The sequence below is a fragment of the Trichechus manatus genome, unplaced genomic scaffold (assembly GCF_000243295.1).
Source record: "Trichechus manatus latirostris isolate Lorelei unplaced genomic scaffold, TriManLat1.0 scaffold00058, whole genome shotgun sequence".
Lineage (NCBI taxonomy): Eukaryota > Metazoa > Chordata > Mammalia > Sirenia > Trichechidae > Trichechus > Trichechus manatus.
The window spans coordinates 11,309,635-11,334,027 of record NW_004443994.1 but is presented as its reverse complement, the minus strand read 5'-3'; positions in this window follow the sequence as shown (position 1 = coordinate 11,334,027).

The window sequence follows — 24,393 nt, the reverse complement described above, 5'->3', positions numbered from 1 at the left end:
TGTCTCTTTTGGGAATGGCGTGGAATTGCCTCTGTATGTTCGTCTCCTGCAGACACTTCTGGCTTTGTCTTAAAATGGCCATGTTGAGCTGGGGTGGTTGGTAGAGCCCCTGCATTTCATGATACTCCTCCCTCACTGCATTCATTCATTTTTTCCTTCCAGTTACTGTTTCATTAAATTCTTTATTCTTCTTTTTTGATGTTCTGCCTTCCAGGGTTGTTGTCTGCATTTGTTTTACTTATTTTTCCGAGTCTTTGCTATAAGGGGACATAGGTGTGTCTGACTAATCTGCCATCTTGGCTCCACCTCACTATGACTGGTTTTTACTCTCCAAATCATGTTTGTATCTGCCTATAAATTTACTTCTCTACTCCCAGATGCTCACTTCATCTTAACATTTTAGTCTGAATTTGGGGTTAAAAAAAAAAGTAAAACTACTTTTTATTAAGGAAGGAAACTTGAGCTGTTCCTTGTATAAATTGTCTCCATCCATTCTCCACTCTGGGAACTGCCACAGGGCTTCAGTGGAGTAACATCCTGACTCCTGGTAGTTCAGGAGTGGATAGCTGACCCAGCTCAGGCCAGTCAAAGTCTTTCTCTGGGCTTGTTGGAATTGGGGATCAAGAGAATGGAATCAGTCCTCTTTAGTGGCAAGCTCTGTAAAATATAAAACCTGGTAGCTTCTGGTATGTTTTTACCCTGTGGATAAAGACTATCTTCAGATAGAGAAAAGAATAGAGTTAATATACAGGATGAAACAGATGAGAAACCAGATGGTGAGTCCCTGACTTAAGTAGTTTCATAGGCACAGCTGCATCTGTGTTATTCCTGGCTTGGAGGTTCTTCTCTTCCTTGGAAATGAGGACTGCCCTGCCAACACCACCACTACCTCCACCACCACACACATACCTTTTTAAAGCTTGCTTGAGCTGAGTTTTGGTCACTTGTAAATAGGATCCCTAACTAACACATTATTAAAATATATTCTTGGAAAATCCATGTCTAAAAAGGTCAGTATATGAATCTCCCTGCTATAATTCAGTCATAGCAGGACATACGACAGCTTTTTCTTTTGGATGATGAGCCAAGATGCTTCCACTTCTGTTTTAGGAAGGAAGAAGTATTCACACTGAACTATTTAAGGAAAAATCTAATTGACATATAAGGTAAAACAAACTTTTACTTTTTCAAAAGTGTGAAAGGAGAAAATAATAGAGACCATTCAGTGTGCCAGTAATTGGTCCTTTCACTAATTGTGAGACAGATAATAGTATCCTCATTTTACAAATGAGAACACTGAGGCTCAGAGACAGAAATAACTTGGCCAGGGTCCTACCAATATGTTGCAGAACCTTCCTAAATGTGTCTGACTCAAAGCCCGTGCTCTTCCTGCACAGGACTTTCTGCCTCTTTTCTGCCTTTTTTTTTTCCCCCTCAATTCAAACAACTCAGAAAAGAATGCCCTGGGAACTCTTATCCATGGTATCACAGACTTAAAATGTCATTTAATCTCTTATTCTAGAGTGTATTTGATAATTGATGAAAAAGTTGGAGAAACTAATAGTGATTTTTCACAAAAGAAGAATGTAAAAAATTTGATAATTTAGCAGTGGTATAGAGCACTTAGAATGTGTATGTGTGTATATATATATATGTTTTTTTAAGGTCAAAATAATTATAAACTTTTTATTGTTTTTTAATCTAAGGAACAAGTGTCCTTGTTTTTACTCAATTATTCGTATACACATTCTTATTTTTCTCTCTGAAGTTGCATCCAATTTGGAGGTTCAGGTTTTAATTTGGCGTACGTTATTAAATATTTCCCTCCAGGTCTATTACCATATTTGTTTATTGGCCAAATTATTTCATAGTTTAGTGAAACATTTGGAAGATTATTATATACTGCAGATTGTGACACTTTAGAACTTAGCAAGTTGGTTTTGATTCAAATTAAAAAGAAAGTCAAAGGTTTTGGATTTTTTTAAGTGCCATTATTTTTTCTTATTATAATAGTGGCACCACAGTGTAGGACTAAGAATCTCTATTTCACTCTCTGCTGGAGCAGTGCAACTGCTGTTAGAGAGAAAACTCTATCCCAGTCCTGAAGGGTCTCTACTCATGAATCTGAAGCTGGGAGGAATTTCTGCAGAGATGCAGAAGTGAACCCTTAATGGGGGGTAGCTTAACATGTTTATTGTCCTTTCTATGGCTACCCTTATCTGCCACACTGGGGAGAGAGACCCGCTCACCAAGCACTGCTAAAGGGGCAGGTCTACCTACTGGTCTCTTTCTCCATCACATCTTAGGGTAGTTATATCTGCCACCCCTTTCAGCCATCTTTTGTACCTCCCATGGAGCTCACCAGATGGGAGTGTGGAGGTGTGTGTCTTGCTGAAGAAATCAGTAGTGATTGATACATTTGTGGCAGAGCCCATATCAGCCAGGAATACTGACTAATCTAGACCTTCACTATCCAATATTGTAGCCATGTCACATGAGGCTATTAAATATTATATTTAAATTAATTAAATAAAATAAAAACTTTGGTTCCTCAGTTGCAGTAACCACATTTCACGTGCTTAATAGCCACATGTGGCTAGTGGCTAACATATTGGACAGTGCAGAATAGAAAATTTTCATCATTGCAGAAAGTTCTATCAGACTATCATTTATAAGCTGAAAATGAAACACGGTCAGACATTATGAAGAGACTCAACAGGTTCAAAGCAAAAAGGCCCCTGCCGAAATAGTTATTATTAAAACACAAACTAACTATTTTTATTTCATCATCTCATTGAAATCCAAGGAAATACTCCATTAATTAAACAAGAATAGTCTGTTTTACAAAAGAAGCAGCCTAAAACAAGAAAGTTCTTGGGAATTAAATAAATAAATAAATAAATTGGAGTCAGTAATGATCAGATTAAATATAGCTGAAAACCTTATTAATGAAACAGAAGTCAAGCTAAAGTAATTCTCCCAGAATTGCTAGCAAAAAGAAAAAACAATCATAAAGTGCCAGGAATGACAGAAGTAGATATAAAAGAAACAATAGAAGAAAATGATCCTAAACTGAAGAAAGATCCTAAGAGTTCACTGAATCCCAGGAAAAAGTAATGAAAAACTAACATCTAGGCAAGACCTGGCTAAATTTCAGAATTCTAAGGAAGGAGAATCAAACTGGCATCAGGCTTCTTATCTGGAATTCTAACTGCTAAAACAGAATGGAATAGTATTTACAGACTTCTGAAAGGAGAAGATTGTGGCATTAGAATTGTATACCCAGTGACTCTACTGGGTATGTTGGGTTGTATAATGTCACAACAAAGATATTTTTAAATATGGAAAGACTGGAACTATACTACCTGTCTTAGTCATCTAGTGCTGCTATAACAGAAATACCAGAAGTGGATGGCTTTAACAGAGAGAAATTTATTCTCTCACAGTCTAGTAGGCTACAAGTCCAAATTCAGGGCATCACCTCCAGGGGGAGGCTTCCTCTCTTTGTCTACTCTGGAGGAAGCACTTTGTGATCAGTTTTCCCTTGGTTCTGGGAGGATCTCAGTACCAGAACCTCAGGTCCAAAGGGCACACTTTGCACCCAGTGCTGCTTTCTTGGTGGTATGAGGTCCCCATGTCTCTCTGCTCGCTTCTCTCTTTTATATCTCAGAAGAGATTGACTTAAGACACTATATAATCTTTTTCTTTTTTTTTTTTTTTTAAAGCAAAAAGAAAGTTTTATTCAGCATATATTCAAAAGGGCAGAAGTGGGAAACGGACAACCATGCTGCCAGAGCCATGTCTGCCCGAGTCCAAGGAAAGAAATATCACAGAACAGATAAAAGTGGGAAAATGGACAAGCATGCTGTTAGAGCCATGTCTGCCCGAGTCCAAAGGCCATTACAGAATCATCAGTATATATTAACATTACAAATGGGCAAAGCTATTGAAAGCTTCACCTTTTCAGACCCGACACTATATAATCTTGTAGATCTCATCAATATAACTGCCACTAATCCATTTTATTAACTTTTTAGTGATAGACTGTACAACACATAGGGAAATCACGTCAGATTACAAAATGGTACACAATCATATAATACTGGGAATCATGACCTAGCCAAGCTGACAGATAGTCTTGGGGAGACAATTCAATCCATGACACTACCTATGTAACCTTTCTAGAAAAAAATACTCAAGGAAATACTTGAGACAAATAGAAGATGAAATAAATCCAAAAGAAGACACGGTATACAAGAAAGAGTGGTGAGTTAAGACTACTTAATTGTTGGTGATATCATCATGAGGTTTATTAAATTAAATAAAGGATACTTGAGATAGGGGAAGGCTAATGTAAAAAAGGTTTAGTAAGATTCTCAGTAGCATCCAAAACGAGTCAAAAGCATTCTGTAATTATTATGTTATGGATTAATATGGGAGGGGGAAGGCAAGCCATAGATCATCTTTTTTCATGTTTATGTTTCTATTATGAAATATTTCATATAAACAAAAGAATATCTGTGGTATTTTCTTTAAAAACTACCATTCAGCTTAAGAAATAGATAATTTTCAATACCTTTGAAGCCTCTTGTAGGCCTTACCCTGTCATATCCCTTTCCCTCTGGGACAAGGGTAACCATTCTTCTGAAGTGCCTATTTATAATTTGTCTTGTTTTTTATCCCCTTCCATGTACAATGCAAAAATCCTTAAGCAATATAAGTGTTCCGTGTTTTTTAACTTAAAGTAAATTGTATCATAGATGTTCTTCTATGAGTTGCTGTTTTTACTCAATTGTTGTTTTTGAGATTCATCTGTATTCATGTATTAGCTTTAATTCATTCTTTTTTTTCATGACTATGCCACAATTTATAGTTATTTCAAGGGCTTTGCTGTGAAAACAGTGCTGCATTGAACATTCTTGGAGTGTCCTATACATGTGGAAGAGATTCTCAAGGTATATGTCTAGGAGTAGAGCAGCTGGGTCATAAGGCCTGTGCATCTTTAACTTTCCACGATAATTCCTTTTTCCCCTCCGGAATGGTCTAGAAATTTACACTGCCAACAACATGGGATAAAAGTCCCAGTTACTTTATATACTTGTCAATACTCAGTAATGTCTAACTTTAATTTTTTTTCCTAATCTGGATGGGTGTAAAATGCTATCTCACTGTAGTATTAATTATTAATAAGTTTGAGGATCTTGTCTCTTCTTTGAAGTGCCTATTATTTACTTTGCCCAATTTATTCTATTGGTCTTTTTATTATTTATTTGTAGGAGATCTTTATTCTGTAAACCAGTCTTTTGTCAGATTATATATATATATAGTATATATTTTCTCCCTAATTATCCTTCCGCTGTTTATGATGGACAGAAGTTTTAAATTTTTGTGTTTATATTTTCGTTTTAGCCTCCAAATTTATATTTTCCCTTAAGGCCCCATGGTCATAAAGGTATACCCCTATATTATTTTCTGTAAGTTTTAATGTTTTGCTTTTCACATTTGTCTTTAATATATAAGGAATTGACTTTTCTGTATAATGTTTACAAGGGATCTAATTTCTGTATGGAAAAATAGCTGTCCCAGCCCAGCACTATTCACTGAAAAGTCATTTTCCCACTGATCTGCAGTGCCATCTCTGCTGTATATCAAGTTTCTAGGTAGGCTTAGGTCTGTTTCTGAGCTCTCGATTCTGCTGAATCCATTTCCCTATCCCTACGCCAAGTTCCCTTAGTCTTATTCTTCAGTTTTTTGGTTTTTTTTTAAGTTTTCACAAGACAGTTGTTCTTTAACCTCAGCATTTGTAACAGTATCTGCCACATAATAAGAATTCTTTAAATACAGACAGTCCCCGGGTTACAAATGAGATCCGTTACTAAGTGTGCCTTTAAGTCAGATTTGTAGGTAATATGAAACAAGTGCACGTGATTCTTTTTGTGTGTGAGTGTGTGTGACACATGTTCATAACATCATAGTTTGCACTAGATAAAAATCCACATCTGTTACCTGTTAAAAGAGTCATACAATCGCTCTTCAGGAGTGCCATGGATTGAATTGTGTCCCCCCAAAATATCTGTCAACTTGGCTGGGTCATGATTCCCAGTATTGTATGATTGGGTACCATTTTGTAATCTGATGTGATTTCCTTATGTGTTGTAAACTCTATCACTATGATGTAATAACATGGATTAGTGGCAGTTATACTGATGAAGTCTACAAGATTAGATAGTGTCTTAAGCCAGTCTCTTTTGAGATATAAAAGAGAGAAGTGAGCAGAGACACATGGGAACCTCATACCACCAAGAAAGCAGCACCGAGAGCAGAGTATGCCCTTTGGACTTGAGGTTCCTGTGCTGAGATGCTTCCAGACCAAGGAAAGACTGATGCATCACAAGGAGCTTCCTCCAGAGCCGACAGAGAGAGAGAAAGCCTTCTCCTGGAGTTGACACCCTGAATTTGGACTTGTAGCCTACTAGACTGTGAAAAAATAAGTTTCTCTTTGTTAAAGCTATCCACTTGTGGTATTTCTGTTATAGGAACACTAGATGATCAAGACAGAATTTGGTACCGAGAGAGTGGGTGCTGCTCTAACAGATACCTAAAATGTGGAAGCAGTTTTGAAACTGACTGGATAGAGGAGTGGCAGCAGCAGCAGAAAAGCAGCAGCAGCAGAGAACCAGCAGCAGCAGAATCAGGATACCAGCGTGAGATGGCGCTGGAGCTGACCCACGGAGCGAGAGAGCTGAGTGCCTTTGCCAGGAGGCTTCCTGGTGGAGTGCGGTGCCTCCAGGCACTTATTGGTGGAGCTACCAAGCTTTGGAATACTTGCCCCAGCAAGGAAGATGCGGGCGTGAGGCCTGAGGGCCGAGAAGCCACAGGAAGCAGAAGCTGAAGAGACAAGAAACACAAGAAGCCAAGCTGCCTCAGTCTCAAAAGGTATGGCTGTGACCTCAGGGGTTTCAAAGGGTGGAGCCATGGCCTCTGGTGTTTCTAAGGGTGGACTAAGAAAATGGTGCGCCTAAAGCCAGGGGAGCAGAGTTGCTGACCCAGTAGGCCTGGAAGGCGGAGCTGAAGCCCTGGGCCGAGGGGCCTCCACTCAGAATCCTAAGAGTGTGGCCAATAGTTAGAGTCTGGAGGGCAGAGCTACCGTGTAAATTGTCTCAGAGAACAGAGGTTTATTTTCAAAGCCTTGCGGGCTAATGTAACGTGTTCTGCTGACTTGCTTGGTGCCTGTTATTCCTTCTTTTTCTCCAGTTTCTCCCATTTGTAATGGAAATGTCTAGTTTGTGCCTGTTCTACCATTGTACTTTGGAAGCAGATCACTTGTATTCTAGATTTCACAGATGAAGAGGAATTTTTGGATTTTGGACTTGGAGTCGATTTAAGACTTTTGTTATGATACGATGGGGTGAATATGTTTTACATGTGGCAAGGACATGAATTTTTGGGGGCCAAAGGGTGGAGTGTCATGGATTGAATTGTGTCCCCCAAAATTATCTGTCAACTTGGCTAGGTCAGGATTCCCAGTATTGTATGATTGGGTATCATTTTGTAATCTGATATGATTTCCTTATGTGTTGTAAACTCTATCACTATGATGTAATAAGATGGATTAGTGGCAGTTATACTGATGAGGTCTACGAGATTAGATAGTGTCTTAAGCTAGTCTCTTTTGAGATATAAAAGAGAAAAGTGAGCAGAGACACATGGGAACCTCATACCACCAAGAAAGCAGTGCCAGGAGCAGAGTGCATCCTTTGGACCTGAGGTTCCTGTGTAGAGAAGCTCCCAGACCAAGGGAAGACTGATGACAAGGACCTTCCTCCAGAGCCCACGGAGAAAGCGTTCCCCTGGAGCTGACTCCCTGAATTTGGACTTGTAGCCTACTGGACTGTGAGAGAATAAATTTCTCTTTGTTAAAGCCATCCACTTGTAGTATTTCTGTTATAGCAGTACTAGACAACTAAGACAAGGAGTATCTTAATATTCTTTCTCTTCCACATATGTTTTAGAATTATCTTTGACAAGTTCACTAAGAACCCTTTTGCTATTTTGATTAGAATTGAATTGAATCTATACATCTGTTTGGGGAGAAGTGGTATCTTTAGGGCGATGTCTTCCTATCCAGGAACATAATCTGTCTCCATTATTTAGGTCTCCTTTAATGCTCTTCAATAACATTTTCTAAGTTTCTACACAAAAATCTTACACATCTTTTGTTGTATTTATTTCTAGGTACCATGTATTTTTTATTATTATTGTAAATGATGTATATTTTAATGGCATTTCTTGTGTTACAATGCATAGAAATGCAATTTATTTTTGTATAGTGATTTTATAGCAACCACCTTGCGGCTTTCTTAATAATTTTTAATAATTCGTTTGTAGATTCTTTTGTGTTGTCTGTGAAGAGAACCATATTATCTGCAAATAGTAACAATTGTGATTCTTTCTTTCTAATTCTTACCCCTTTTGTTTTTCTTGTTTTACTTTGTTAGTAGAACCTTCAGAATTGTAATGAATAAAAGCAATGCAGTAGTCATCCTCATGTTCTTCCTAATTTTAAAAATTTGTTTAGAATATTGCTTTAAATGATATTTGGTTGTTGATTTTTGTCAAATGTCTTTTCTGCATCTGAGATGATCTTATGGTTTTTCTATTTTTGTCTGTTGATGTGGACAGCTACATGGTATGAACTGTTCTTGAATTCCTGGAATAAACTCAGTTTGTTTGTGGTGTATTATATTTCTTTCACAGTGCTGGATTTGGCTTGCAAACATATTGTTTAGTATTTTTCCATTTACATTCCCCTGTACTTTGCCTTTGTCATACTGTTCTTTGGTTTTGGTGTCAAGGGTACAGTGGTCTCATTCGATGAGTTGTGGAATGTTCCTAACTTTTTATCCTCTGGAGAAATTTATATAAGAATGGAATTAATTTTTCTTTAAAGTTTTGTAGAACTTGTCTATACGACCACCTGGGCCTGAAGTGTTCTTTTTGTTATGGTTATAGGACTCTTCAGGCCTTCTGTTTCTTCAGTGTTGCTAAGATATTTTTCTAGGAATCTATTTTATTTAAGTTTGCAAAAGTATTGACATAAATATTTTTACAATATTCTCTTGTTATTTTTTTAAATCTCTGCTGTATTTGTAGCTTGTTCCCTTTTTTCCATTCATTATGTTGCTACTTGAGGCCAGCGGTTTGCCAATTTCAATATTCTTTTCCATGTTTAACTTTTTTATTTCTTTCTTGTGTCTTATTTTCTATTGCTTTAGTTTTTTTTTCTTTTACTTTTATAATCTTCCTTCTACTTTTGCATGTTTATTCTGTTGTTCTAATTTCTTAAGTTGTACCTTTAGCCATTGATTTTTCAGCCGTTTTTATTTTTGAATATAAGTATTTGTGACTATAAATTTCTCTTTAGGTAACATTTTAATTGCATCCCTGAAATTTTGGTATGTTACATTTTCATTATCATTCATTTCTCAGTGTTTTAAAGTTTCTGTTATGAATTCTTTGACCCACTAATTATTTCAAAGTTTTTAAATTTCCACACAAATTTCTTTTTATTTTATTTCAATGTAGTGAGAAAATTGGTCAGTATGAGACCCAATTTTTTTTAATTGTTGAAATTTCCATTGTCCTTGAGAGAAATCTATATTCTATAATTGGTGTGTCCATTAAATATGACCATTAAATTGAGTTTATTAATTGTGCTGTTCAAATCTACTGTGACTTTGCTAATATTTTTGTATGAGTGTCTCATTGACTCCTGAAATAGGTATAATGAAATTTCCCTCTGTGATGATAGGTTTAATTTCATCTTGTGGTTGTGCCAATATTTGCTTTGTTTAGTTCGAGGACTATTTTATTACATGCATTTAAGTTTAGAAAATTGTTCGATTCTACTGGGCAGTTGAATTTTTTGTCGTTACAGTATTAAGTGACCTATTTTATCCTTAAAATGCTTTTTCTTAAAGTCTATATTTTTCTAATATTAATATGAGTACCCTAGCTTTCTGTCCTTATGCTTGCTACCTTTCTGTGCTTTTATGTTTTAGATGTATTTCTGTAAGTAGTATATAGCTCAGTTTAAAAAAAATCATTCTGACAGTGTGGGCATAGAATGTGTTCTCTACAAGAGAAATTTTTGGTAGTTGTTGAGACTTGCTTTGTGGCCTAGTCTGTGGTCAATTTTGGTAAATCTTTATGTGCTGGTAAAGAAATTATATTCCCTATTGTTTGGCACAAAGTTATGTAAGTGTCCATAATGTTATTTATTGTGTTGTCCGAGTCTTCTATATCTTTATTAATTTTTTAACTGCTTGATCTATTTATTACTGAGGAAGTATGTAAGAATTCTGATTGTAGATTTGTCATTGTCTCTTTGAGTTTGTCAGTTTTCTGTATATATTATTGCATTCTAGTTCAAATTTGATTCTTTATAGTGAATTGTTATTTTTATCATTAAGTGAACTACTTTATTCCTAGTAATGGTTTTTTTCATTAAAATCTGTTTTATCTGATATTAAAATAATAATGCCAACTTTCTTTTTGTTAGTGTTTGCATGCTATATCTTTTCCCATCTGTTTATTTTTACTTCACTTCTGTGTTATGTTTTAGGTGTGTCTTTTATAAATGGCATATAGCAGAATTTTTAAAATTCAAACCTAAGAACGTTATCTTCTAAGGGGCATGTTTGGTGCCTTTACATTTAATGTTTGGTACATTTACATTTATTGTGATTTCTGATGTATTAGGTTTATTTCTACCATTCTATTTTGGTTTGTCTTTTTCCTTATTATACTTTTTCTTTATTTTTTTTTTTTTTCCTTCTGTCTTCTGTTTGTATTAATTAAGTTTTTTATCCTTCCTTTCCCCCATTTCTTAGAGGGGAAATTATACATTCTGTGCTCTTAGAAGTTATCTTTTAATTGTTAACATGCATAACTGACTTAAAAAAATTAATATCTCCATCCTCCTTCTAAAAAGGAAGGCATTTAGAATGCTTGAATTGTGATAATCCTCTCCCATCATATATATTATTGTTTAGTACTTTGGTTCCACCTTGTTTTCATACCACTCAAATTATTTATTATTATAGTAGTTTTTATATTTATATAACATTTTCTTTGCTTATCCTTACTTCTCATGTCCTATTCCTTCCTTTTGGGCTTGGTGTCTTTCTTCCAGAAATATGTCTCTTATAAATTCTTTCATGGAGGACCTATAAGTGATTCTTTCCGTGTTTTTTGTTTCTTTACCTAAAAATATGTCTTGGTTTTGTCCTTGCTTTGATTGTATTCTGTTGCATTTAGAATTCCAGTTTGATATTTTTCCTTCATAACCATGAAGCTAGCATTCATTCATTTATTTAACAAATATTGTTGCTTACTGTGTGCTAGGGATACAGCAGTAAACATACTAAAAAAAAAAAAATTCCCTATCTTCCTGTTACCTACATTCTAATGGGGTGGGGGTGGCGCTGACAATAAACAACACAATTAAGTAAAATGTATAATGTGGTAGTGGTGATGCTAAGGAGAGACATACATCAAGAAAGGGGAATAGGGAGTATTAGACATAGGAGGGAGATTACAATTTTAGGTAGAGTGGTCAGAAAAAGTGACATTTGAACAAAGACCTGAGGGAAATGAGGTATAAAGTCATCTGGGGAAAGAGAATTCTTGGCAGAGAAAGTAGTAACTGCAAAGAAGGGCCTGAGGTGGGGCTCTGCCTACCATGATTGAGAAATAACAAGGAAGTCAGTGTGGCCAAAGCAAAGTAAGGAGGGAGAGCTAAGTAGAATATGAAGTCATGAAGATAAGGGGTGAGAGTGTTGAGCTCAGATCTTTTAAGGCTTTGAGGTCCATTTTTAGCTCAGGTTTTTCTCCTTGGGTACAATGGGAGCTATTGGAGCATTTTTGATAGAGAATTGACGTAAACTGACAAGAATTTTATTAGGATTGATTTGGCTGTTGAATAATCTAAAGAGGGCAAGGGCAGAAGCAGGGAAAAAGTTCAGAAGCTAGTGCAGTAATCCAATTGAAACATTAGTGTAGCTTGGACCAGGATAGCAGCAGTAGATGTGATGGGAAGTGGTTGGATTCTGGATATATTTTGAAGGTAGAGTTAAGAGGATTTGCTGACAGACAAGATGTGGGGTGTAAGAGAAAAAGGAGGAGTGGAGGATGATGCTCAGTTTTTCAGGCTGAGCCACTGGAAAAATGGAGTTGCCACTTACTGAGATGGGGCCATCTATAGAAGGGAGCAGGTGGGCTGAGTGTGAGATGTCTGTAAACAGATAAGATGTCTCATATTCAGTTGAGTCTATGAGTCTGGAGTTTAGAATGGAAGTTCAATCTGGAATATAAATTTTGGAGTCCTCTGTGTTTAGATGGTGGTACTTAAAACAAGGAACCTGAATGGCACAAGTGGTTTGCACTCGGCTGCTAATCTGAAGATTGTCGGTTCGAACCCACCAGTGGCTCCATGGAAGAAAGGCCTGGTAATACGCTCCTGTAAATATTACAGCCAAGAAAATCCTATGGAGCAGTTCTACTCTGTAACACATGGGGTCACCATGAGTCAGAGGCTTACTCGATGGCAGCTAACAACAACAAAACCCAAAATGCGGTGGAGTTGATTCCAACTCATGGCAACCCAATAGCACTTAAAACAGAGTGCTGTCACCCAGGGATCAAGTGTAGCTTGAAAATAGAAGAAGTCTAAGAACTGAGTCCCAAGGCACTCTGTCTTAGTTATCTAGTGCTACTATAACAGAAATACCACATGAGTGGGTTTAACAAATAAATTTATTTTCTCACAGTTCAGGAGGCTAGAAGGTGGAATTTAGGACACTGGCAAGGGGAAGGCTGTCACTCTCCACTCTGGGAGAAGGTGCTTGGCGATCATGTGGCATGTATCTTCCCCTCCATTTGTGCTCGCCTCCTTGCTTGCTTAATCTGCTCTTCTATATCTCAAAAGAAAACCAAACAAAAACCAAACCCACTGCCCTGAAGTCAGTTCTATGAGATGATACCGCCAAAGAAATTGACTTAAAACACACCCTACACCCTACCTTGTTAACAAAGAAAACCCATTTCCCAAATAGGATTATATCCACAGGTATAAAAACCCAAAACCAAACCCATTGCTGTTGAGTTGATTCCGACTCATAGCGGCCCTATAGGACAGAGTAGAACTGCCCCCGTAGGATTTCCAAGGCTGTAAGTCTTTACAGAAGCAGACTGGCACATCTTTCTCCCACAGAGCGGCTGGGGGTTGAAACAGCCCACCTTTCAGTTAGCAGCCGAGTGCTTAACCACTGCACCACCAGGGCTCTTTAACCACAGGTCTAAGGGTTAGAATTTACAACACGTATTTTTGGGAGACATAATTCAATTCATAATAAATTCTTTAAGACTTAGGGGAGCTGTTACTGTGCCTGAAAAATCAGCTGTCTATTTGTTGTTCTTTTGTAGGTCTCTCCTCCAGATCCTGCAGGGACAATGAAACCCCAGCCTGCTTCTAGTATAATTACATTTTCTTCTCCAAACCCCAGTGTCACAAGCTATTGGCTCGCTTTTCCTTTTCTTCTTGTTTCTGGCAAATGGGAATTTCCCTTTCTTTCTTCCCAGTTCAGATATTCATTTAAAATAATATTTTGTTGTATTTCTTTCAGCATTTTTAATCTGTCTGTAGAGGGAGGATTTTCAGGTTAGTGTATGTTGTCATTTTGCCAGAGCCAAAGTCAAATTCATTTCCTAATTAAAGTCAGGGTTTTAATGTGTCCTCTGTGTATGTGCCTATTCTGGACCACTTATGTAAATAGCCTGCTCCACTCCCCATCTATCTTCCCCCACTGCCAATTTCACTTACTTTCTTTTTTTTCTGATGGAACTATGTCCAACTACAATTTCCTACCTACAGATAATACACTTATGGTTATAGGCCTTGAACTATCTCTCTATAATTTATTTTTTTCAGATTTCTTAAGTGAAACAGAAAATCTATACCATGTTAAAGCATTAACAGTAAACTGCTGTGTACTTGGGCAGGGTGTCTCATCTATATAATTGAGAGCACTTTTGGAATAAAAGGGTATCGATTCACACTTGGTTCTGATGAGAAGCCAAAGCCCACATTTTCACACAGTCCTGTTCTTCCCAGAAACGAGAAGATACAGATTGCCAGTTATGAATAACTTAGAGTTACCCAGGTAGCTAAAGAATTTTCTATTTTTTGGTTTATTACTTATTCTTGTTTGGAATTATACAATAGATTTCTAATTTTTTTTTTTTGCTTCAGATGAAGGTTTACAGAGCAAATTAGTTTCTCATTAAACAATTAATATACATAATTGTTTTGTGACATTGGTTGCGAACCCTGAGACGTGTCAACACTCTCCGCTTCTCGACCTTGGGTTCCCCATTTCCATTTATCCAGCTTTCCCCTCCCCTCCTGCCTTCTTGTCCTTGCCCCTGGGCTGGTGTGCCCATCTAGTCTTTTATACGTGGTTGAGCTACATGTATTATTGTTTGTTTTATGGGCCTGTGTAATCTTTGGCTGAAGAGTTAACAATTTCTAAGTATGTTTGCTAGCTTGTAGAAAAAAATATTTCAATGCTGGCATTTATTTATGCTAAATATAAATATATAGCAGATTTTTCAGCTAAATTTTAAATTAATTATGTTATTTTGTTAATTAAGGTGGCACAAATGGTTAAGCACTCAGCTGTTAATGGAAAATGGGCAGTTCAAATCCTTCCCCTAGAGCTGGCACCCTGAATTCAGACTTCTAGCCTCCTAAACTGTGAGAAAATCAATTTCTGTTTCTTAAAGCCATCCACTTCTGGTATTTGTTATAGCTGCACTGGATAATTAAGACAACATATAACAAAATATTATTAGTTATGTGTACATATATATATATATATATATACTGGTATATGTATATATGTGTATGTGATACTGGAAGCTTGGCTGTATGATGAGGAATGCAACATCAGGATTGGAGGAAGACTCATTAACAATATGCGATATGCAGATGACACAACCTTGCTTGCTGAAACTGAAGAGGACTTGAAGCACTTACTGATGAAGATCAAAATCTTTCAGTATGGATAACACCTCAACATAAAGAAAACAAAAATCCTCATAACTGGACCAATAAGCAACATCATGATAAATGGAGAAAATAGTAAAGTTGTCAAGGATTTTATTTTAGTTGGATCCACAATCAACGCCCATGGAAGCAGCAGTCAAGAAATCAAGTGATACATTGCCCTGGGCAAATCTGCTGCAAAAGATCTCTTTAAAGTGTTAAAAAGCAAAGCTGTCACTCGAAGGACTAAGGTACACCTGACCCAAGCCATGCTGTTTTCAATCGCCTCATAAGCATGAGAAAGCTGGACAATGAATAAGGAAGACCAAGGAAGAAGTGATGCCTTTGAGCTCTGGTGTTGGAGAAAAATATTGAATATACCATGGACTGCCAGAAGAATGAACAAATCTGTCTTGGAAGAAGTACAGCCAAAATGCTCCTTAGAAGCAAGGATGGCAAGACTTCGTCACACATACTTTGGACATTTTATCAGGAGGGACCAGCCCCTGGAGGAGGACATCATGCTTGATAAAGTAGAGGGTCAGCAAAAAAGAGGAAAACCCTCAATGAGTTGGATTGACACAGTGGTTGCAACAGTGGGCTCAATGTTTGTGAGGATGGCACAGGACCGGGCATAGGGTCTCTTGTACATAGGGTCTCCGTGAGTCAGAACTGACTGGACAGCACCTAACAACAACAACAATGTATATATACATAATCACATAGATAGTGTTGGGAGTTTTGGGAGGGGAGCAGGTATGACTAGCTTACAAATCACACCTTACATAATGTCTACCACATTTTTAATTTATCTCTATACCTTGATAGCTTTCTGTGTTGGTACATATAAGTTCTACCTTGTTTTTAATGACTGCATAGTACTCCATACTATTGATATACTGTTTTCCTTTTTTCAGTTTTCCAATGAGTACTGCAATAAACATGTCTATACTTATCATATACATTGTGCAACTATTCTTATAACTTTCCAAATTTTCTACAGTAGGTGTGGGTGTTACTTTGACTAGAAAAAGGTTAAAACACAAAAAGCCCAAGTTAAGTAACTTGCTGACATCACAAGCTGGGCCAATCCTTTCCTACTATATAGTGTTTTGCCAGATTGTTGATTGAATGACAGTTTCGGAGTAACCTAGAAATTATGATAAAGTGTAAAGAGCGCACAGTCTAGAGACAAATGTAAGAGATATCCTATACTGTTGTTGTTCTGGCCACTAGATAAAACCTTCTTTGCGCTCTATTCATATTTTCAGTCATTTGCTCTGACCAGCAATATTGACTGCCTCCTAAGTACAGACCTTACGCGTGCTGCTGCTGCTTTGGACTCTACTTGTCTTCTCTGTATCACTTTTGAATACGTGACTCCCCATGTTTATCTTTTTGAGACATTGCATTGCACAAATAACCCATTATTCTAACATTTTCACTGGTTTCCTTAATATGAAAAAAGTGTATTTGGAGCCAAAAGCCGATGTTGTTCGTTAGAGGCAGTCTTCCTCTCTCAAATCAGAACCACAATAAGAGCATCTGCCATTAGCCATAATAATTTGTTTTGACCTGACACTTAAGATGATAAGAGGTATAAATATTGCAAAGGAAAACACAAAGCCATATCTTCTATAAATAATTAAATCTAGAAAACAAAAAAAAAGATCAACTAAAAGACTATCCAGTAACTGAAGTTCAGGAAAGTGGCAGGTGCAAGCTGAATATGCAAAACTCAATTAGAAATGATAACGAGAAAAGATTAAACACTAGGAAAGGATTTTGAAATAAAAGGAAATGATCAATAGGGAGAAAATAGTGAAATCTTACTGAGAGACGTTAAATGTGAAGTGAATAAATACAGAAGTGTGTTCCTGACATTTAAAAATTTACAAAGATTTTTTATTTTTCCCAAATGTATAATGCAATAACAGAATTCTTTTTTTTTTTTTCTTTTCTAAACTTTGTTTTTCAATGACAGATATTTGCTGAATGCCAACTATGTGCCAGGCATTTTTAGAGGCACTTGGATATACCTTTGAACAAAGCAGACCAAAAAAATTCCTCAGGGAGCTTGCTGCACATGAGCTGGATAGGAAAAGCAATACCAATAGACCTAGTGAGTAAGACAGTCATAAAGCTGTGGGGGGATTACACAGGACGAAGGGGGACTGGGAATTCTGACAGGAGGAAAAAATTGCTATTGCTCATAGGCCTTGAAGAAGATGGGATGTCTGGGAAAAGAGTGTTTAAGGCAGAGGGAAAAGCCACTGCAAAAGTCCTAGAGTGGGGCATTTCTGGATGTTGGGGGAAGGACAAGGCAGCCTGGTGGCTGGAGCAGAGTACACAGAGGGGAGAGACAAGGAAGAAGAGATGGGAGGGGCAGTGGCACACAGATGGGAGCAGATGATATAGGGCCTTTGTAGGAGTCTCTGGGTGGTGCAAATGTTTAACACACTCAGCTACTAACCAGAAGGTTATGGGTTCAAGTCCACCCAGAGATGCCTTGGAACGAAGGCTTTGCGATCTGCTTCCAGGAAAAATAAGCAGCCATTGACAATCCTATGGAACACAATTGTACTGTGACACGCATAGGGTCACCATGAGTCAGAGTCGACTCGACTACAACTGGTTAGGCCTTGTGAGGACTTTATCTCATACTCCTACGAAAATAGGGAGCAGTTGGAAGATCTTTCCCTGAGGAGTAAGATGATATAACTGCTATTTTAAACGGATCACTCTGGTTGCTGTGTTACAAGTAGGCTGTAGGGGACAAGGGTCCAGTTAAGAAACCAAGGAGAACAGTTAAGAGGTGGTTGTAGCAATTCAAGCAAGAGATAGTGGTGTCTTGCACCAGGAGGGGTAGGAGGAAGTAGTTGGATTCTGGATATTGTTTGAAAATAGAGTTTAAACAGAATTTCCTGAAAGATTGGATATGACGTGTGAAAGAAAGAGAGGCGTTGTGAAGCATGATGACTTCACAGGTTTTGGTCTGAGTGATTATAAGAATGGAGTTGCCATGTACTGACCGGGGAAGTCTGCAGGTGGAACATCCCTGTCTACAAGTGTCCTTATAGATAATGTTTCACACCACCCCAACGAATCAACAGCCTCTGCTTTCTCTGGGGAGCCCCAGAGACTCACTGGAACTCAGATGGACTGTTGGGCTCTCCCTGCACTGATTTCGACACCTTCAACACCATTGCTTCCTCTCTAGAGTCCCTGGGTGGCACAAACAGTTAAGCACCCTACTACTAGCCGAAAGGTTCACCATTTAAACCCATCCAGAGGTGCCTCGGAAGAAGGGCCTGATGATTTACTTCCAAAAAGTCACAGCCTTGAAAACTTTTATGGAGCAGTTCTATGCTGCACACATGGGGTTGCCATGAGTCAGAATCGAGTCAACAGCAACTAACTAGAAGCTTGCTGTCACCCTTTCTCTCCTCTCTTTCCCTCTCTCCCTCCTTCCTCCTCCCTCTCCCCAAAAAGGTTCTTCAAGTTTAAGAAATGCTCCTGGAGAGTCCATTCAGGCCTTGAAGGACTTACTTTACTCATCTCTGCTGCCTCTCCAGGCCATATCGATGTCATTCCCTCATGTTGCCACCAGGTGGCAATGCACTACCGAACATTGAGCTACTGGGCCCTCACTCCTCAGTAGAGAAGAGAGAGGATCTTTAGAATGACTATGCTAGCGTAGAGATTTCTAGTACAGGCAGTCCCCAGGTTACGAAAGTCCAACGTCCAACTTACAGACAACCCTTCCTTGCCCTTTAATATTACGGAAATTTGCCCTCACTTTGAAATGATTAAAGCAACTGAACCAACCCCTACTCCCAATGAATTCTTCATCACAATTACTTTCACTTGCTGCACAAGCAGCTTTTAAATCATTGAAAAGGCTTTGAGCCTTTTCTTGCACTAATACCCACTGCCCTTGAGTCGATTCCGATTCATAGTCACCCTATAGGACAGAGTAGAACTGCCCCATAGGGTTGCCAAGGCTGTAAATCTTTATAGAAGCAGACTACCACGTCTTTCTCCCAGGCAGCAGCTGGTGGGGTCAAATGCCCAATGTTTTGGTTGGCAGCCAAGCGCTTTAACCACTGCACCACCAGAGCTCCCTACCCCAGATATACTGAATCAGAATCTACATTTTCATGAGATCCTCGGGTGATTCTATAAGAAATGCAAATTCTCAGCATGGGTCCAACCAGAATGAACCAGTTGGAAGTCCTGGTTTGAAAAGGCTTTCTATGGCTTTCGAGCAAAGTCTCTTCATCTGGAGAGTGTTTTAATTTAACAGAAATCATTCACCACACAACTTGCTGAGGTTGTGTGGGTATATTTGTTTATATGATCTTCTTTGTCTTGAGTAGGTAGAACAGCTCCTTAGAAGCTTTCTCTTCCCAAAAGTAAAATCCTTCTTGAAAATCAGAAGTGGATACTGGTTGAGCAATATTCTGTGTGTAAAACTTTGGACTAAGTTTTATGAGGACTACAAGTAAGGAAAGGAAGTGTCTTTTTGCCTCAAGAAGTTTTTGGTGCAGTTGGAAGGCAGAAGCATAAATACCAGAAACCTTAGAGTTAATAAAAGCGTCATTGGGTAGGACCAGTAAATAAAAGATCATGAAGGCATCAGGTACCTGTAAAGCCTGGGGTGCAGGATGGAGCTAAAAACAGGACACTTGGTTGAAGTCTGCAGTTAGACTCCCAGACCTTCTACCCTCTCCAACTGAAAATCCACTGCCGTTGAGTCGATTCTAACTCATAGTGACCTCATAGGGTTTCCAAGGCTTTAAATATCTATGGAAGCAGACTGACACATCTTTCTCCTGTGGAGCCGCTGGTGGGTTCAAACCACCGACCTTTTGGTTAGCAGTCGATTGCTTTAACCACTACGGCCACCAGGACTCCTTGTACCCTCTCCTGGTGAGTATTATTGGACCTGCTGAGAGGCTGAACTTTGAGAACAGCTAGCCAAACTGAAGATAAGCGTGAGACACTGCTGTGAAAACAAGGGGATTAAGAAGAACGAATACCAGGTATTTTAGGAAAGTAAAATTACCTTTACAAATATGAATTTTAGTGGCCATGAATCTTTATTCTGGCCTTTTCCTAGGGAGCCATTGGGTGGGTTCGAACCACCAACCTTTTGGTTAGCAGCTGAGCATTTAACTGTACCACCAGGCCTCCTTAAAGGGGGAGAGGGCAACTTAAAATAATACCTTCAGAGAAATGAGAGGGCATTGTATCCTGAAAAGAGTAAGATCTGTTTTTTAAAAAACTAACCAAACAAAACTCATAGAACAAGAAAGACTCTAGACCATTAAAATTTCAATTACATGAATGGAAAAAAATCAACTGAAAAAAAACTGGAAGATCACATTGAACTCTGCTCTAAAGCAGAACAAAAAGATGAAAACAATAGGGAAAAGATAAGAAAATTAGATAATCAAACTGGATATTGGAGGTTCACTATCCAGAAAGAACAAGGAAACAGGAAAAGTTTAAAAAAAAAAAAAAAAAAAAGAAAAGACCAAAGGAAAAGCAATACTGCTAAGTTGAGACCAAACAATGAATAATCATAAAACAATATATGTACTATTTACTGAGAAACTACTTGTTCTGTAAACCTTCATCTAAAGTACAATTAAAAAAAAAAAAAAAAAAAAGAAAAGACCATGACCCAGGAAAAATTCCCAGAGCTGGAAGGACATGACCTTCAAACTAAAAGGACTAGCCCCAGCTCAATCAAACTGTAGCCCCAACAAAATATATTATTATACAATTTCAGGGCTAGCAATAAAGAGAAGATACCAAAAACTTCTAGAAATAAAAAGAAAGGAGTCCCACTGGGGTCTAAATGGCATTCAGTACACAATGGAAAAATGTCCTCAAACTGACTGTCCAGTTTACCCTTTCCTAGAGAATGTGCTTCTTCTAAACACAGGGAAGCCAAGAAGGAGGAAGACTGGGTTTCAAGGATGCAGGCTCTGATCTAGGAGAGAAGTGAAGGGAATTCCCTGGATGGCAGTGTAGGGAAGCTCAGGGATGGACCTACTGAGGGTTCAGCGGGCCTGGACAACTCCAGAAGGGATGGCGCCAAGAAAGAATGGAGATGATAAACAATCTCAAGTGTTTGACCAAACTGAGAGTATTATGTGAACTTTCAAAACATGTATACATATTACTTTGATTTAAAAAAAAAAAAAGAAGGAAGTTTACAGCTCAAGTTAATGTTAATGTCTCAATCCCTACGATATGACAGCACACTTCCCGTTTCCACCTAGGGTTTCCCATGTCCATCCAACCAACTCCTAACCCTTCCTGCCTTCTCATCCTGCCTCTGGACAGGAGCAGCCCATTTGGTCTTGTGTATCTGCTTAAACTAAGAAGCACACTCTTCACAAATATCATTTTATGTTTTATAGTACAGTCTAATCTTTGTCTAAAAAGTGGTCTTCAGGAATGGTTTTAGTTCTGGGCTAACATAGCATCGGGGGCCATGGCTTCAGAGGTTCCTTCAGACTCAGTCAGACCATTAAGCCTGGTCTTTTTCTGTGAATTTGAGTTCTGTTCCACACTTTTCTCCTACTCCGTCAGGGACGCTGTTGTGTTCCCTGTCAGAGCAGTCATTGGTGGTAACCGGGCACCATCTAGTTCTTCTGGTCTCAGGCTGATGGAGTCCCTGGTTTATGTGGCCCTTTTTTGTCTTGGGCTAATATTTTCCTTGTGTCTTTGGTGTTCTTCATTCTCCTTTGCTTCAGTTGGGTTCAAACCAAATGATGCCTCTTAGATGGCCACCCACCAGCTTTTAAGACCCCAGGCGCCACTCACCAAAGTGGGATGCAGAACATTTTCTTAATAAACTTTGTTATGCCATTTGACCCAGATGTCCCCAAAACCGTAGTTCCCAGACCCCAGCCCCAGCTACTCTGTCCCTCAAAGTGTTTGGTTGTGTTCAGGAAACTTTTTAGCTTTTGCTTTGGTCCAGTTGTGCTGACTTCCCCAGTATTGTGTGTTGTCCTTCCCATCACCTAAGATGATTCTTGTCTACTATCCAGTGAGTGAATTCCCCTCTCCCTCCCTCCCCACCCTCGTAACCATCAAAGAATGTTTTCTTCTGTGTTTAAACCTTTTCTTGAGTTCTTATAATACTGGTCTTATAAAATATTTGTCCTTTTACGACTTACTAATTTCACTCAGCATCATGCCTTCTAGATTCATCCATGTTGTGAGATGTTTTGCAGATTCATCATTGTTCTCTATTGTGTAGTATTCCATTGTGTGTAAGTACCATAATTTGTTATCCATTCATCTGTTGATAGACACCTAGGTTGTTTCCATCTTTTTGCTGTTGTGAACAATGCTGCAATGAAATGGGTGTGCATATATCTGTTTGTATCACGGCTCTTAATTCTCAAGGATATAGTCCAAGCGGTGGGATTGCTGGGTCATATGGTACTTCTATTTCTAGCTTTATGAGGAAGTGCCAAATCAATTTCCAAAGTAGTTGTACCATTTTGCATTCCCACCAGCAGTGTATAAGTGTTCCAGTCATTCCATAGCCTCTCCAACATTTATTATTTTGTGATTTATGGATTAGTGCTAGCCGTTTTGGGGTGAGATGGTATCTCATTGTAGTTTTGATTTACATTTTCCTAATGGCTCATGATCTTGAGCATTTCCTCATGTATATGTTAGCTGCCTGAATGTTGTTTTTGGTGAAGTGTCTGTTCATGTCCTTTGTCCATTTTTTAATTGGCTTATTTGTGTTTTTGTTGTTGAGATTTTGCAGTATCTCGTAGATTTTAGAGATAGACCCTGATCAGATGCATCATAGCCAAAATTTTTTTCCCAGTCTGTAGGTTGTCTTTTTACTCTTTTGGTGAAGTCTTCTGATGAGCATAAGTGTTTGATTTTTAAGAGCTCCCACTTACCTAGTTTCTCTTCTGGTGTTTGTGCATTGTTACTTATGGTTTGTATTCTGTTTATGTCATGTATTAGGGCTCCTAGCATTGTCCTTATTTTTTCTTCCATGATCTTTATCGTTTTCAATTTTATATTTAAGTCTTTGATCCATTTTGAATTAGTTTTTTTGCAAGGTATGAGGTACGGTTCTTGTTTCATTTTTTTGCAGATGGATATCCAGTTATGCCAGCACCATTTGTTAAAGAGACTGTCTTTTCCCCAGTTAACGGACTTGGGCCTTTGTCAAATATCAGCTGCTCATAGGTGGATGAATTCATGTCTGGATTCTCAATTCTGTTCCATTGGTCTGTGTATCTGTTGTTGTACCAGTACCAGGTTGTTTTAACTACCGTGGCGGTAAAATAAGTTCTAAAATCAGGTGGTCTGCGACCTCCCACTTTGTTCTTCTTCTTGAGTAATGCTTTACTTATCCAGGTCCTCTTCCCTTTCCATATGAAGTTGGTGATTTGTTTCTCCATCTCATTAAAAAATGCCATTGGAATTTGGATCGGGTTTACATTGTATCTGTAGATCACTTTGGGTAGAATTGATATTTTCACAATGTTGAGTCTTCCTATCCATGAGCAAGGTATGTTTTTCCACTTATGCAAGTCTCTTTTGGTTTCTTGCAGTAGTGTCTTCTAGTTTTCATTATATGTCTTTTGCGTCTCTGGTTAGATTTATTCCTAAGTATTATATCTTCTTGGGAGCTATTATAAATAGTATTAATTTGGTGATTACCTCTTCAAAGTTCTTTTTATTGGTGTAGAGGAATCCAACTGATTTTTTTATGTTTATCGTGTATCCTGATACTTTTCTGAAATCATCTATTAGTTCTAGTAGTTTTCTTGAGGATTCTTTGGGGTTTACTGTGTAGAAGATCATATCATCTGCAAACAGAGATACTTTGACTTCTTCCCTACCAATTTGGATGCCCTTTATTTCTTTTTCTAGCCTAATTGCTCTGGCTAGGACTTCCAGCACAATGTCGAATAAGAGTGGTGATAAAGGGCATCCTTGTCTCATTCCTGTTCCCAAGGGGAATGCTTTCAATGTCTCTCCATTTAGGATGATGTTGGCTGTTGGCTTTGTATAAATGCCCTTAATTATGCTGAGGAATTTCCCTTCTCTTCCTATTTGTTGAGAGTTTTTTTATCATGAATGGTTGTTGGACTTTGTCAAATGCCTTTTCTGCATCGATTGATAAGATCACGTGTTTCTTGTCTTTTGTTTTATTAATGTGATGGATTACATTGATTGTTTTTCTAATGTTGAACCATCCCTGCATACCTGGTATAAATCCCACTTGATCA